This window comes from Oculina patagonica, unplaced genomic scaffold (genome assembly GCF_052425735.1).
Source record: "Oculina patagonica isolate OP01 unplaced genomic scaffold, crgOcupat unplaced11, whole genome shotgun sequence".
NCBI classification, from domain to species: Eukaryota; Metazoa; Cnidaria; class Anthozoa; order Scleractinia; family Oculinidae; genus Oculina; species Oculina patagonica.
In genome coordinates, this window is record NW_027557083.1 from 28,778 (window position 1) to 45,812 (window position 17,035).

Consider the following 17,035-nt stretch of genomic DNA (forward strand, 5'->3'; position numbering starts at 1 on the left):
TGTCTTTAGACTTTCATACGTATGCCGTGTTAAACATTTCAAATATTGATCAAATACATGACGTTTGAATGCTGCTACCCTCAAGTTAGTTAAAATAGATTCTATTTTCAATAAATTGTATATACAATTTAAACTGAACGGAAGGTTGATCCTTTTTTATTTTTTTGTTCTGGAGGCATTTGAAACGTCAAGAACAAGAATGAGATTCAATTACTCCTGCTACATTTTTTTTTCTATTCAACCCTTGGACGTACAAGCAAATTCATACCGCCACTATGGTACAAGGAGGGGGGAGATGGAACCCCTCACCGGACTTTTCGTTATATTTAGGTGTAGCGAAATTATTTTTCACTGAAAAGAAAGACCGTAGCCTATTCTACAAGATGGCATAAATTTAATTGGCTGTAACGTCATATCACGTCAGCTGACGTCAGTAGAGCCGCTATCTAGGATCTGCCATCTTGAATTTCAACATTTTTTTAGAAAGTCACAAAATAACGGAAATTGATGCAAAATCAAGCCAGAATGCTTATGGAAAGTAAAAATAAGCAAATCGTGCGATTCTGTTTCAAACGACTGGAGAAAATAAAAAAAAGTGTTAAAAATGACGATTTTTGGCAAGACCTGCTTGTATTTATGACATTACCATGACAACGTTTAATATCATGGACACTGTCATTCCACAAAAAACCCTTAAAACTAGCCTCCTCCGCAGGCGTCTCAAATTGAAAAGAAAGAAGAACACGAGAGAAACGCGAAAATACTGCCTTGGGCTTCCTGTGTTATGCAAACCGGAAGCGCGAGAAACAAATTTCCGTAGGGGGGAGGGGGAGGAGAGACGCCTGCCACTTATCAACTAGTATGGACATGTCACTGTACCGCAGGGACATGTTACTGTACCCGGGGTAGGCTGGGGTGCGTTTTGTCCACTCAGAAAAATATATCTGGGGAGCGCTGCGTCGAAGTTTTGAAATATCACATGGATCACACTTTATCATGGCGGAGACTCAAACGACTCAAAAGACAACTAAAGTTTACCGCAAAATTACAAAAATTCCCGTGCTCAGTACAGAATATAAGAAAACGCTGAGAGAAGTGAAACAGAAGAAGTTAGCCGCAGAAGTGAAAGAAGGCGAAATAGCGCTTTTTAAAGGAGAATTGAAAAGTCTGCGCGAGAAGAAGACAGCTGCTGCCGAAGAAACTGAAATTGTTTCACCTCCTACAACAACAACACCAACGAAAATGCTTCCTTCAGCTTCCAGCCAAGGATCTGTGAGGAGCATTATTTACACTCCAAAAGGAACTAAACGAAAAGGTATGATTTTGCATCGCTGTTCGGCTTTTTGCTCGGAACCTTCTGTTTACTGGCCTTGTTGTGTCGAGTATTCGATTCGAATTTCTACCCTTTTCTTTCGATCTTTGCGTTTTCATTCGTGAAGTTATCCAGCCGTAATACACAACTAGTAGTCCAATAACATCTATATAATTGCGTGTATTTCCTCCCTTGAGTACTCGTTTGAAGCCTCCATCGAAATAAAGCGAGCGAACAAACTTTCGTTGCCTTTCAAACCGACACTTTTATTTTAAACTTAAGTTATTTGTATGAAGTTGTAAGATTATTTTGTTAAATCATTCTTTACTAAACTGGCGAAAAAATACAGCACTACCCCCGAACCAAAAAAATTGCCCGACCCCATCCCAGCAATTGTTGAACATTTTCAGTAGCGAATTACGGTAATGAATACACCGAACCCTCGAAATACACCGAGCCTTCTCTTACACCAACTTTAGTTTTCAATGAATGGGACTTTCGATCCGCGTTTTCCGACTTCAAGTAGCAAACCCACACGATATATCGAAAGGGCGGGTGAAGAAAATTTTCAATATACATTGTGGAATTTTCTCCTTCCCTCCCCTATCCATATTGCATTAGCGCCGCACAATTGGAAACTATGTAAAGTAAAGTGTAAAAAAATTGGCATGTTGTAGTGCACTCTACTTTACTCATCCACGTATCCTTCTTTATTAAGTGTCGGAAATGCTATAATGTTACAAGGCAAAGGGGAAGAAACCTCCTTTGTTACACGACTCAAAAAGAGGTCATAGCGGTGTCGGGCAACCGAGTGTGCGCAGTAGCTATGGAATGGTTGCTAAGGGCGTAGTGAATAGGTTGACAAATTTCATTGTTTAGTTCGCATGTTTTGGTCTTGACCGTGTACAAAACACAAAAGCTTTTTGCTTTTGTTTGCTCCTTTGAACTTTGCTAGACATCACAACAACAAACAGTGATAACGGTGACCAGTCTGGCAAAAGTAAGGCTTGCGAATTATACCAATTAAAAATAACTCAAATGATTCTGAAATGATTTACAACTTTTTGGCGGTTAAATTTCAACCCTAGCAAATTTTTCTCTTATGCAAAAAAACATCGGCGAAAAACATCAAACACCAACACCGCCACTATTTGCATTTCACACGCATGCAGTCATTGACATTTAAATCTTTCTGAGAAACAAAACTTCCGTTGACGTCTTTCTTAGCAACGGTTTGATTGACATAGACTCGCACCGTTTCCAGTCACTTCTATGTCTTCAAAGAAAAGTGCCGACTTTCTCCCCTCCGTTACAAGGTCATTAAACTGTTCATGATGCCATGTCAGGACAAGGCAAGACTAAGCTAAAAGTCTGAAACCATGCCACTACAGATGTTCTTTATATTAATCAAAATAAATTAGGCAGTCAGTTCAAAAAAAAACTAGCAAGCACTTGCACCACCACTGGATAATTACTTTATGTGCGCACAAAATATAATATGACCAATATAAATTATAATAGACACTTTTATCATTTTATTTATTGCCTTCACAGTACCTTCAATTCTGATCTCTTCCTCTGCAAGAAAAAAAAAACAAAATTGATCCGCATTGAGGTTACTGAACAGGTTCAGTAACTTTACTGAAGAGGTCAGAGCGGTGCCGGGCAACCGAGTGTGCGCAGTAGCTATCGAATGGTTGCTAAGGGCGTAGTTAATAGGTTGACAAATTTCACTGTTTAGTTCGCATGTTTTGGTGTTGACCGTGCACAAAAACACAAAAGCTATTTGTATTTTGTTTGCTCCTTTGAAGATTCCCGGACAGCAAAACAACAAACAGTGATAACGATGCATGACCAGTCTGGCAAAGTAAGGCTTGCGAATGATACCAATTAAAAATAACTCAAATGATTCTGAAATGATTTACAATTTTTTGGTTGTTAAATGTCAACCGTAGCAACTTTTTCGCTTGTTATCCCACGCCGCCAAAACGTTCTCATTCTCTGACTGAAAATACAAAAAAACATCGGCGTAAAACATCAAACACCGACACCGTCACTATTCACATTTCATACGCATGCAGTCATTGACATTTAAATCTTTCTGAGAAACAAAACTTCCGGTGACGTCTTTCTTACCAACGGCTTGATTGACATAGACTCGCACCGTTTCCGGTCACTTCTATTTCTTCAAAGAAAAGTGCCGACTTTCTCCCCTCCGTTACAAGGTCACTAAACTGCTCATGATGCCATGACAGGACAAGGCAAGACTAAGCTAACAGTCTGGAACCGTGCCACTACAGATGTTCTTTATATTAATCAAACAAATTAGGCAGTCAGTTTAAAACAAAACTAGCTAGCACTTGCACCACCACTGGATAATTACTTCATGTGCGCATAAAATATTATATGACCAATATAAACAGTCCAGAATATACGCAAAAAAGGGTATAGGCGTGACGTCACGAAACCATTGTTCTCAGAGAAAATACGAAAAAATCGCCAAAAATATTCCGCGAAAAATACGTGGGTGCCGAACCAGTCTTTTTGTGGCTATTGTCCTCTACATCCGGGCAATTGAAAATGCTGATGTGGTAGTGGAAAGGTATTCAAACAACATGGCCGACTTTTGGAAGGAGAGGTGAGATACGAAGCGAGTTTTTGCGATTTGAAGATTGTTCTCCGAAGCGGCGCGTCCGCCATTTTGGACCAGATGTCACGGTAAGTGTGTGTTTTACTTGACTTTTTGATCCTCACACAATTTTGCCAGGGAAATGAATAATTTTCCCGAATTCGTTGACTTGTTATACTTCTTTGTGCGAAGTCTCCACGTGGTAGACCATTCCAGTTTATGGTAGACTTTTTTTGAAAATCGAGTGTTCATTGCGAGTCCGTCGCTTGCACTCACGCTCGAAGTATTTGTGCATTTGTGTAGTGTTTAACCTTAAGCTTTTCGCGACAATGGTAATCTCTTTTGCTTTGACTCAGATAGAAATGTACTTTCGCAGGCAAAATCTATTATCAGCATGGAGAATTTGTGGCTTTATGATCTGAAAAGACTCCCGGAAAGACTTCACTTTGCCGAAGCGATTAGTACAATAATCGTGAATATGGGGGATTATTGCAGGGATTTTCCTCACTATCTCTTTCCTTTTGTTTTAAGCTGTACCAATAAATTCATTTCCTAAAAAAATATATTTATAAATGTGATTGGAAATATACAGTTTGTTGATGATGATGATTTGTGGTACTGGTACCCTGGGTTGTCACCGCAAAAAAAAAAACCTCTGGAACCCAGGGTATGGTACTGGTAAATAAGCCTGCTATATACTAATATGAATATGCTAAGGAGGTGATCCTGGTACCAGTGGGTCACCAGTGTATATGATACATATTCTGCATATTGATACAAATAAGTATTTGTACTTCTGAAAAGCTGAGAAATGTCTCCTTTTTATCTTTTTTCAGGTGCTTTCCTCAATCAAGAAGGCAAATTATTAAAAAGAATAAAGTTGTACACATTAATTTTGCCAGCTTGTATTTGTTGTTTTGTCACCATAACTTAATTCTGCGAGCAAAGTTCTCTTCTATTTCTATTTGAGAATCATGGTAAAGTGGAAAGGAAAAATTTCCTTCTTGGCTGCAACCTAGGGTGATGGGGTAAAGCCTGGTGTCATGCAAAGTGCATGACACCAGGATCCCGGTATCGTGATGCGGGGCTGATAATTTTCCATGTAATCGCGTTCACCAGGCCAGCCAAGCTTAATGGACCAGCATTAAATTTCTCTTCCGAGCACAATATGCGACGAAAAAATCAATTCTCCTTCTAAATAGAATGTAGAGGTATGATTCGTGCTCTGATCATTCGCCCTAAAAACGGGCTGAAAGTCACCTCGGCAAACCAAGCCAACCGGGCTAATGTAATTAGGCCCTAGGAGTATTTCTGCTTCTCCCTTGGATAGGATGCTAGACCATCACAACCCATTTATACCCCTGGGTGAAGAAAGATAAGGGGGCTAGACTGTCATGCCCAAGAAGAAATTAAGTTCCATAACAACAGAGTGAATCATTTAGCACTGTGCCTTTTATTTCTTTACTCCAACAATTATAGTGCTGCCCTCGCAAACAAATTAAAGCTAGCCAAAATAGCATTGTACCAGAGAAGAACAACCCACAATCAAATAAACTGAAGTAAACTAATAACCGCAATTAAACAAGCAAACTGAAGCCGGATGTAGCCACAAGGACTGCTAGAGTGGAACTAACAACAATCAAATTGAAGTGAAACTTGCTGTAACCAAAGTATAGTGTTTTTAAATCAATTTTTACACATCGTGCACACCATGATAAAAGATAAATAACGTACTTTGTGTAAGAATCTCCTTGTTCTGAATTATTGACTCAGACTCATAAACCAGGGGAACTATCAGGAGGTTTTTTAGTGACAATTTACAACACAAATTACTTTAAAAAAATTAGATAGAAAAACCCATAAAAATACGGATGCAATGACGCTAAATTTATAATTGCAACAATTTGACATCGATAGAATTCGATGTAATTAATAATTACAGATATGTAAGCTTGTAACAAAATAAACACTCAAATCAGTTATATTTTTAAGAAAATAGCTCGAGACGTCTACCCACAAAATTCTAATTTCCACGGAAAAAGGCCTTTCTTCAGCAAGAATGATCAAACCACAACAGCATTGTGTAAGCTTAGCAAAGTATCTCTCTGGTATCTGTTTTAGCAAATATAAAAAGCTTTCTTTTTCGTCAGTGTAGAAACTTCAAGCTTGAGCTACGAATAGTCTGTACTGAACACAAGAATAGAGAGTGTTCAGTGAGGAAAATAACCACCAAACCTACGTGTCCACTTCAGTATTTCTTATTCTTCTGTATAACTCGAGTACAGCCAGTGCACTCGACTTGTGGCAAGTCTATGCTCAATGAAGAATCTTGGAAAACCTTTCGTTTATGAGATCGATTCGTATGCGTTTCGATTCATCAAACTGATCTTTGAAACCATCAGCACGGTCGAAATTCCCATTTTTGCAATACAAATAGGGTTAAGAACTCTATTTCTGTAGAATATCCCAGCCAACAAACGCCAGTGTACGAAACACTAAGATTCGAGCTGCCACCGCATCGTCCGCCATTTTGATTTTGTTGAGCTCGAGTCGCTTTGTCACGTGACTCGAATGTTTTGATCTGACTCCGGAAACAATAGATTCGTTACGTCACGCGTATACCCTTTTCTGCGTATATTCTGAACTGATAAATTATAATAGAGACTTTTATCATTTTATCAATTGCTATCACAGTACCTTCAATTCTCATCCCTTCCTCTGCAAGAAAAAAAAACAAACATAATCCGCATTTAGGTTACTAAACAGGTTCGAAGGTCATTTTTTTCCAAAATTGTGATATTAGGCGTACATAACGTACATAATGTAGTCTAGGCTTTCTAAACTAGCTAGCACTTGCACCACCACTGGATATAAAGGTCGGCATTTCTGCTTGTTAAACTGGGCGAAGTAAAATCTCCGGTCTGATTATTATTACTTCATGTGCACATATTATATAAAATGGCCAATATAAATTTTAATAGGCCTGCTCGCGGTGTTCGACGCCATCTTGACGAGTAGGCAAAGCGGGTAGAAATTACAGTGTTTGTATGGGAATCCAATGGCAAATATCTTTTACATAAATTGAATTCTGGACAACTCATGAATTGTAAAGTTAAGATAAAGGGCAATAGTTTTATTTGCCGAGTTTGAAGGATGTAGCTGGGCTAGAAAGCATTCAGTTACGTTTTCAATTTCCCATACATTTGTCTATAATTTTTCCCGCGAATCGCGTCAATCATGCGAAAAAAAAATACAGACAAATGTATGGAAAAATTAAAAACGTAACTGAACGCTTTCTAGCAATATGCTACATCTCTCAAACTCGGCAAATAAAAACTTTTACCTAGTATCTTAACTTTACAATTCATAAGCTTTCCAGAATTTAATTTTTGTACAAGATATTTGCCGTCGCATTCCCATACAAACACTGTACTTTCAACCCGCTTTGCCTACTCGCCAAGATGGCGTCGAAAACCGTGATAAGGCCTGTTGAGACTAATATCAAGTGTATTAAATACCATCACAGTTCCTGCAAGTTTTATCGCCTCTGAAAGAAAAAAAGAACATGATCCCCATTAGCGTAATGTGGTTCGGAAATAAGAAAGTCCTTAAACAACCATTTCTATAGAAGTCCATACGTATGCCGTGTTAAAAGTTTGAATGCTGCTACCCTCAAGTTAGTTAAAATAGATTCTATTTTCAGTAAATTGTATATACAATTTAAACTGAACGGAGTTTTAATCCTTTTTCACTATTTTTGATCTGGAGCCATTTGAGTCGTCAAGAACAAGAATGAGTTTCAATTACTCCTGCTACATTTGTTTTCTATTCAACCCTCGGACGTACAAGCAAATTAATACCCCAACCGTCGTACAAGGGGGGGGGGGGGGGGTTGGATGGAACTCCTCCCCGAAGTTTTCGTTATATTAAGGCGTAGCGAAATTATTTTGCACTGAAAAGAAAGCCCGTAGCTTATTCTACAAGATGGCATAATTTTAATTGGCTATGACGCCATATGACGTCACCTGACGTCATTAGAACCGCCATCTTGGATCCGCCATCTTGGATTTCAACACTTTCTTAGAAAGTCACAAAATAACGGAAATTGATGCAAAATCAAGCCAGAATACTTATGGAATGTTAAAATAAACAAATCGTGCAATTCTGTTTCAAACAAATGGATGAAATAAAGAAAAATGTTAAAAATGACGATTTTTTGCAAGACCTGCTTGTATTTATGACAATACTATGGCAACGTTTAATCTCATGGTCACATGGTTGACATATCAAAATTTCCGCAAAGGATGAATACACAGCTACTGAAAGTTGCAGCATTGTAGAGTAAATCGTACGTCAGAGGGTTAATACTGAATAAAATAAAACCTGTTTTTCTAATATCTATCGTTTAAATGAAAAAAAGAGATAATTAATTTAGTTTAATTTATTGTGCAACAAACATTTGTAATACAATAGAAATTGTGTTGTTACCAATTGTACGTTTTTTTTTTCTTTCTCGTTTACTTTCTTTTAAATTATTAATCAAACACAATAAACGATCCGTTACGCTGTCTCAGTTAAATTCGTGTTTATCTTTTATTAATCTTAGAATTTATTCGTTGAGTTAAATTTGCATACAACCCTTTATATTTAGTGGCTCCACCGCATGCAGTAACTTATGACGTCCCTAGAATGAGCATGCGTTATTCGGCTCAGACGGAACCGGGAGGAGGGACTTTAGAAGCTCCCCGTATGTAACTTCCAGGATATTAAAGCAATCACAATGAAACTTATAGGATGTATAGTAGGTCCGAGCATATATCTTTTGATATATGTCACATGGAGTGATGACGTCTCATCACGTGAAAATTACATCCTGATGTCAAAACAGCCGCCATCTTGGATCCGCCATGTGTATTTCAAAATTTTTCCGAAACGCCAGAAAACGACCCAAAATTACTGCAAAGTACACAAAATCTGTGCTTAAAAATCGTAAAAAAGTAAAAATAATTGCATTGAAGTTAGTCATTAATAGAAACACGAAAGCTACAAATTTGAGAACATGCCTGTCAAGATGCCGTTGCCATGGTGATGCCAAGTGCCTGACATAACATCCTATCTGGCCAAATTTTTTCCATTTATTTTAAGATAAGGTCACAACGTTTGGCAGCGTTTGGTTGAATCTTGGAAAAGTTATAAGCGTTCAAAGTCAGCGCGGGCCTCAACTCCCCTCCCCCCCCCCTCCCCTCCCACGATCGGAATAGGGTTAAACAGGTCACGGAATTTGGATCATTTTCTCATGAAAAGAAGAAGTGTGCGTTTTCTTCCGTGCCCGAGAGCTTATTCACAGTTTTGGCAGTTTATTTTCCTGGTCTTTTTTTTTTTAGTCTGCCCAGGTGATGATGCTATGGACTCCTTTACAAGCGTGAAGTTAGATTAAAATTTAACTTGACAGGTTTAAGTTACAATTGTGACACAACAATCTGCAATGGGCGTCAAAAGTCCTTGAGACAGTTGAATGAAATTGATACTAATTTAAAATACCCGTTTTTTCACCTTTAATCTGCTGCCGCTTCTGAACCACTTCCCCTCCCCCCTTTTCAATGTTGTACTCAAACGAGGCAAGTCTTGCAGATAACAAATACAACATTGTTTCGGGGGGAGGGGGTTATATTGAAGGGGTGAGGGGTAAAATTTGTCCAAGGTACTCGAAAAGTGCCGACTGTCTCAACACTTTTGGCGCTCATTGTCTGAAGGTGAATTTTCGGTATATCTTGAAAATAAGAAACTAGATAACATGGACACAAACATATATTATTCTTTAGAATCAGGTGATCACATTGGTACTGCGCTGCATTACGAAAGATTAATTAGCGCGTAAATATCGTGATTATTGTAATTTGGCGATGACGTCACAAATCGGCTAGACCTGCGCATAAACAAGGCCAAATCGTTTTTAAGGCTAGAATTTGTGTTGAAACACGTGCGTATGTCTGCTTTGCAAAGAAATTAATAGGATTAGGTGCCAAATAAATTATGCACAAACCTTAAATATCTCGGGGTTTTTGTATCGCATTTTAAAGCTGCTTAGAGCAGAGAAAAAAATCGAGCGTGCGTGACGAGGAAAGCTATCGGACGCCACCAAAAACTGTAATCCCGGGAAAAGCGGTCCAGTCTTAGAAAAATCCCAAGGTTAAGGAATGGGATGGGTCGATTTACTGTCTAGAAACTAATGCGGTAAGCAGGCGCCAGCGCAAGACACGTTTCTTTCAGAACAGGACAATGTTTTGTCGTAGCAAATGGTATAAGTTCCTTGAAGCACGGCAAAAGGGACTATTTACAGACGGAATGTGAAAAAGATTCTACAAATTGCACGAAAGATCAAGCTTGAATGCGATGACAGCTTGTGGACAGGACGCATTGCGTATCTCTTAGCTAAAGAAGAAGTATTTTTAACATGGTAAATCTAATTACATGACGATGCGCTAAAGAAGAACATATAACTTTCATAACCTTTGGTCTGTTTTGAGGACGTATCTCCGATACCGTGAAGTCTCTAGATAAAGGCGTAATTTCCAGAATAATTGCAAGTATGAACAAGACAATGGATTAAATAATTGTGAACAATGGACAGGGTACAAATATCGAATATATATTACTTTCCACCGATTATTTTCGCGCATTTTAGAACCTACGATCGCCTTGTGTGACGGTGTCACGCAACTGGTACGTAAAACGTCATATGCCCGTGACTCTGACGGCTTTTCACGTTATTATTGACGATATTATTCATTTAATCACGTAAAAATGCATGCAACTGAATGGAATCGCAACTATCCGTGATTGTTCAACAAACAGCTTGTCAATAACATGTGAAAAACGGCCTCTTTTCTCGAAATGAACGGGTAACCACGAGTAACCACGGGTAACCAAAATAGTTGAGAAACAAGATACTCTTATTCCTTTTAATTTGTTTGGTTACCCGTGGTTACCCGTGGTAACCCGTTATGTTATATATCAGAAAAATGCGTCTTAGTCCACGAAAAAATGTATTTCCATGGATTCTTAGTTTGCACTTATAATTATTGCAAAAAGCTAGATTTCCCTTTCAGACAATGGGCGTCAAAAGTCCTTGAGACAGTTGAATGAAATTGATACTAATTTAAAATACCCGTTTTTTCACCTTTAATCTGCTGCCGCTTCTGAACCACTTCCCCTCCCCCCTTTTCAATGTTGTACTCAAACGAGGCAAGTCTTGCAGATAACAAATACAACATTTTTTCGGGGGGAGGGGGTTATATTGAAGGGGTGAGGGGTAAAATTTGTCCAAGGTACTCGAAAAGTGCCGACTGTCTCAACACTTTTGGCGCTCATTGTCTGAAGGTGAATTTTCGGTATATCTTGAAAATAAGAAACTAGATAACATGGACACAAACATATATTATTCTTTAGAATCAGGTGATCACATTGGTACTGCGCTGCATTACGAAAGATTAATTAGCGCGTAAATATCGTGATTATTGTAATTTGGCGATGACGTCACAAATCGGCTAGACCTGCGCATAAACAAGGCCAAATCGTTTTTAAGGCTAGAATTTGTGTTGAAACACGTGCGTATGTCTGCTTTGCAAAGAAATTAATAGGATTAGGTGCCAAATAAATTATGCACAAACCTTAAATATCTCGGGGTTTTTGTATCGCATTTTAAAGCTGCTTAGAGCAGAGAAAAAAATCGAGCGTGCGTGACGAGGAAAGCTATCGGACGCCACCAAAAACTGTAATCCCGGGAAAAGCGGTCCAGTCTTAGAAAAATCCCAAGGTTAAGGAATGGGATGGGTCGATTTACTGTCTAGAAACTAATGCGGTAAGCAGGCGCCAGCGCAAGACACGTTTCTTTCAGAACAGGACAATGTTTTGTCGTAGCAAATGGTATAAGTTCCTTGAAGCACGGCAAAAGGGACTATTTACAGACGGAATGTGAAAAAGATTCTACAAATTGCACGAAAGATCAAGCTTGAATGCGATGACAGCTTGTGGACAGGACGCATTGCGTATCTCTTAGCTAAAGAAGAAGTATTTTTAACATGGTAAATCTAATTACATGACGATGCGCTAAAGAAGAACATATAACTTTCATAACCTTTGGTCTGTTTTGAGGACGTATCTCCGATACCGTGAAGTCTCTAGATAAAGGCGTAATTTCCAGAATAATTGCAAGTATGAACAAGACAATGGATTAAATAATTGTGAACAATGGACAGGGTACAAATATCGAATATATATTACTTTCCACCGATTATTTTCGCGCATTTTAGAACCTACGATCGCCTTGTGTGACGGTGTCACGCAACTGGTACGTAAAACGTCATATGCCCGTGACTCTGACGGCTTTTCACGTTATTATTGACGATATTATTCATTTAATCACGTAAAAATGCATGCAACTGAATGGAATCGCAACTATCCGTGATTGTTCAACAAACAGCTTGTCAATAACATGTGAAAAACGGCCTCTTTTCTCGAAATGAACGGGTAACCACGAGTAACCACGGGTAACCAAAATAGTTGAGAAACAAGATACTCTTATTCCTTTTAATTTGTTTGGTTACCCGTGGTTACCCGTGGTAACCCGTTATGTTATATATCAGAAAAATGCGTCTTAGTCCACGAAAAAATGTATTTCCATGGATTCTTAGTTTGCACTTATAATTATTGCAAAAAGCTAGATTTCCCTTTCAGACAGGGGGGGGTCTGAAGGTGAATTTTCGGTATATCTTGAAAATAAGAAACTAGATAACATGGACACAAACATATATTATTCTTTAGAATCAGGTGATCACATTGGTACTGCGCTGCATTACGAAAGATTAATTAGCGCGTAAATATCGTGATTATTGTAATTTGGCGATGACGTCACAAATCGGCTAGACCTGCGCATAAACAAGGCCAAATCGTTTTTAAGGCTAGAATTTGTGTTGAAACACGTGCGTATGTCTGCTTTGCAAAGAAATTAATAGGATTAGGTGCCAAATAAATTATGCACAAACCTTAAATATCTCGGGGTTTTTGTATCGCATTTTAAAGCTGCTTAGAGCAGAGAAAAAAATCGAGCGTGCGTGACGAGGAAAGCTATCGGACGCCACCAAAAACTGTAATCCCGGGAAAAGCGGTCCAGTCTTAGAAAAATCCCAAGGTTAAGGAATGGGATGGGTCGATTTACTGTCTAGAAACTAATGCGGTAAGCAGGCGCCAGCGCAAGACACGTTTCTTTCAGAACAGGACAATGTTTTGTCGTAGCAAATGGTATAAGTTCCTTGAAGCACGGCAAAAGGGACTATTTACAGACGGAATGTGAAAAAGATTCTACAAATTGCACGAAAGATCAAGCTTGAATGCGATGACAGCTTGTGGACAGGACGCATTGCGTATCTCTTAGCTAAAGAAGAAGTATTTTTAACATGGTAAATCTAATTACATGACGATGCGCTAAAGAAGAACATATAACTTTCATAACCTTTGGTCTGTTTTGAGGACGTATCTCCGATACCGTGAAGTCTCTAGATAAAGGCGTAATTTCCAGAATAATTGCAAGTATGAACAAGACAATGGATTAAATAATTGTGAACAATGGACAGGGTACAAATATCGAATATATATTACTTTCCACCGATTATTTTCGCGCATTTTAGAACCTACGATCGCCTTGTGTGACGGTGTCACGCAACTGGTACGTAAAACGTCATATGCCCGTGACTCTGACGGCTTTTCACGTTATTATTGACGATATTATTCATTTAATCACGTAAAAATGCATGCAACTGAATGGAATCGCAACTATCCGTGATTGTTCAACAAACAGCTTGTCAATAACATGTGAAAAACGGCCTCTTTTCTCGAAATGAACGGGTAACCACGAGTAACCACGGGTAACCAAAATAGTTGAGAAACAAGATACTCTTATTCCTTTTAATTTGTTTGGTTACCCGTGGTTACCCGTGGTAACCCGTTATGTTATATATCAGAAAAATGCGTCTTAGTCCACGAAAAAATGTATTTCCATGGATTCTTAGTTTGCACTTATAATTATTGCAAAAAGCTAGATTTCCCTTTCAGACAATGGGCGTCAAAAGTCCTTGAGACAGTTGAATGAAATTGATACTAATTTAAAATACCCGTTTTTTCACCTTTAATCTGCTGCCGCTTCTGAACCACTTCCCCTCCCCCTTTTCAATGTTGTACTCAAACGAGGCAAGTCTTGCAGATAACAAATACAACATTGTTTCGGGGGGAGGGGGTTATATTGAAGGGGTGAGGGGTAAAATTTGTCCAAGGTACTCGAAAAGTGCCGACTGTCTCAACACTTTTGGCGCTCATTGTCTGAAGGTGAATTTTCGGTATATCTTGAAAATAAGAAACTAGATAACATGGACACAAACATATATTATTCTTTAGAATCAGGTGATCACATTGGTACTGCGCTGCATTACGAAAGATTAATTAGCGCGTAAATATCGTGATTATTGTAATTTGGCGATGACGTCACAAATCGGCTAGACCTGCGCATAAACAAGGCCAAATCGTTTTTAAGGCTAGAATTTGTGTTGAAACACGTGCGTATGTCTGCTTTGCAAAGAAATTAATAGGATTAGGTGCCAAATAAATTATGCACAAACCTTAAATATCTCGGGGTTTTTGTATCGCATTTTAAAGCTGCTTAGAGCAGAGAAAAAAATCGAGCGTGCGTGACGAGGAAAGCTATCGGACGCCACCAAAAACTGTAATCCCGGGAAAAGCGGTCCAGTCTTAGAAAAATCCCAAGGTTAAGGAATGGGATGGGTCGATTTACTGTCTAGAAACTAATGCGGTAAGCAGGCGCCAGCGCAAGACACGTTTCTTTCAGAACAGGACAATGTTTTGTCGTAGCAAATGGTATAAGTTCCTTGAAGCACGGCAAAAGGGACTATTTACAGACGGAATGTGAAAAAGATTCTACAAATTGCACGAAAGATCAAGCTTGAATGCGATGACAGCTTGTGGACAGGACGCATTGCGTATCTCTTAGCTAAAGAAGAAGTATTTTTAACATGGTAAATCTAATTACATGACGATGCGCTAAAGAAGAACATATAACTTTCATAACCTTTGGTCTGTTTTGAGGACGTATCTCCGATACCGTGAAGTCTCTAGATAAAGGCGTAATTTCCAGAATAATTGCAAGTATGAACAAGACAATGGATTAAATAATTGTGAACAATGGACAGGGTACAAATATCGAATATATATTACTTTCCACCGATTATTTTCGCGCATTTTAGAACCTACGATCGCCTTGTGTGACGGTGTCACGCAACTGGTACGTAAAACGTCATATGCCCGTGACTCTGACGGCTTTTCACGTTATTATTGACGATATTATTCATTTAATCACGTAAAAATGCATGCAACTGAATGGAATCGCAACTATCCGTGATTGTTCAACAAACAGCTTGTCAATAACATGTGAAAAACGGCCTCTTTTCTCGAAATGAACGGGTAACCACGAGTAACCACGGGTAACCAAAATAGTTGAGAAACAAGATACTCTTATTCCTTTTAATTTGTTTGGTTACCCGTGGTTACCCGTGGTAACCCGTTATGTTATATATCAGAAAAATGCGTCTTAGTCCACGAAAAAATGTATTTCCATGGATTCTTAGTTTGCACTTATAATTATTGCAAAAAGCTAGATTTCCCTTTCAGACAGGTCTGAAGGTGAATTTTCGGTATATCTTGAAAATAAGAAACTAGATAACATGGACACAAACATATATTATTCTTTAGAATCAGGTGATCACATTGGTACTGCGCTGCATTACGAAAGATTAATTAGCGCGTAAATATCGTGATTATTGTAATTTGGCGATGACGTCACAAATCGGCTAGACCTGCGCATAAACAAGGCCAAATCGTTTTTAAGGCTAGAATTTGTGTTGAAACACGTGCGTATGTCTGCTTTGCAAAGAAATTAATAGGATTAGGTGCCAAATAAATTATGCACAAACCTTAAATATCTCGGGGTTTTTGTATCGCATTTTAAAGCTGCTTAGAGCAGAGAAAAAAATCGAGCGTGCGTGACGAGGAAAGCTATCGGACGCCACCAAAAACTGTAATCCCGGGAAAAGCGGTCCAGTCTTAGAAAAATCCCAAGGTTAAGGAATGGGATGGGTCGATTTACTGTCTAGAAACTAATGCGGTAAGCAGGCGCCAGCGCAAGACACGTTTCTTTCAGAACAGGACAATGTTTTGTCGTAGCAAATGGTATAAGTTCCTTGAAGCACGGCAAAAGGGACTATTTACAGACGGAATGTGAAAAAGATTCTACAAATTGCACGAAAGATCAAGCTTGAATGCGATGACAGCTTGTGGACAGGACGCATTGCGTATCTCTTAGCTAAAGAAGAAGTATTTTTAACATGGTAAATCTAATTACATGACGATGCGCTAAAGAAGAACATATAACTTTCATAACCTTTGGTCTGTTTTGAGGACGTATCTCCGATACCGTGAAGTCTCTAGATAAAGGCGTAATTTCCAGAATAATTGCAAGTATGAACAAGACAATGGATTAAATAATTGTGAACAATGGACAGGGTACAAATATCGAATATATATTACTTTCCACCGATTATTTTCGCGCATTTTAGAACCTACGATCGCCTTGTGTGACGGTGTCACGCAACTGGTACGTAAAACGTCATATGCCCGTGACTCTGACGGCTTTTCACGTTATTATTGACGATATTATTCATTTAATCACGTAAAAATGCATGCAACTGAATGGAATCGCAACTATCCGTGATTGTTCAACAAACAGCTTGTCAATAACATGTGAAAAACGGCCTCTTTTCTCGAAATGAACGGGTAACCACGAGTAACCACGGGTAACCAAAATAGTTGAGAAACAAGATACTCTTATTCCTTTTAATTTGTTTGGTTACCCGTGGTTACCCGTGGTAACCCGTTATGTTATATATCAGAAAAATGCGTCTTAGTCCACGAAAAAATGTATTTCCATGGATTCTTAGTTTGCACTTATAATTATTGCAAAAAGCTAGATT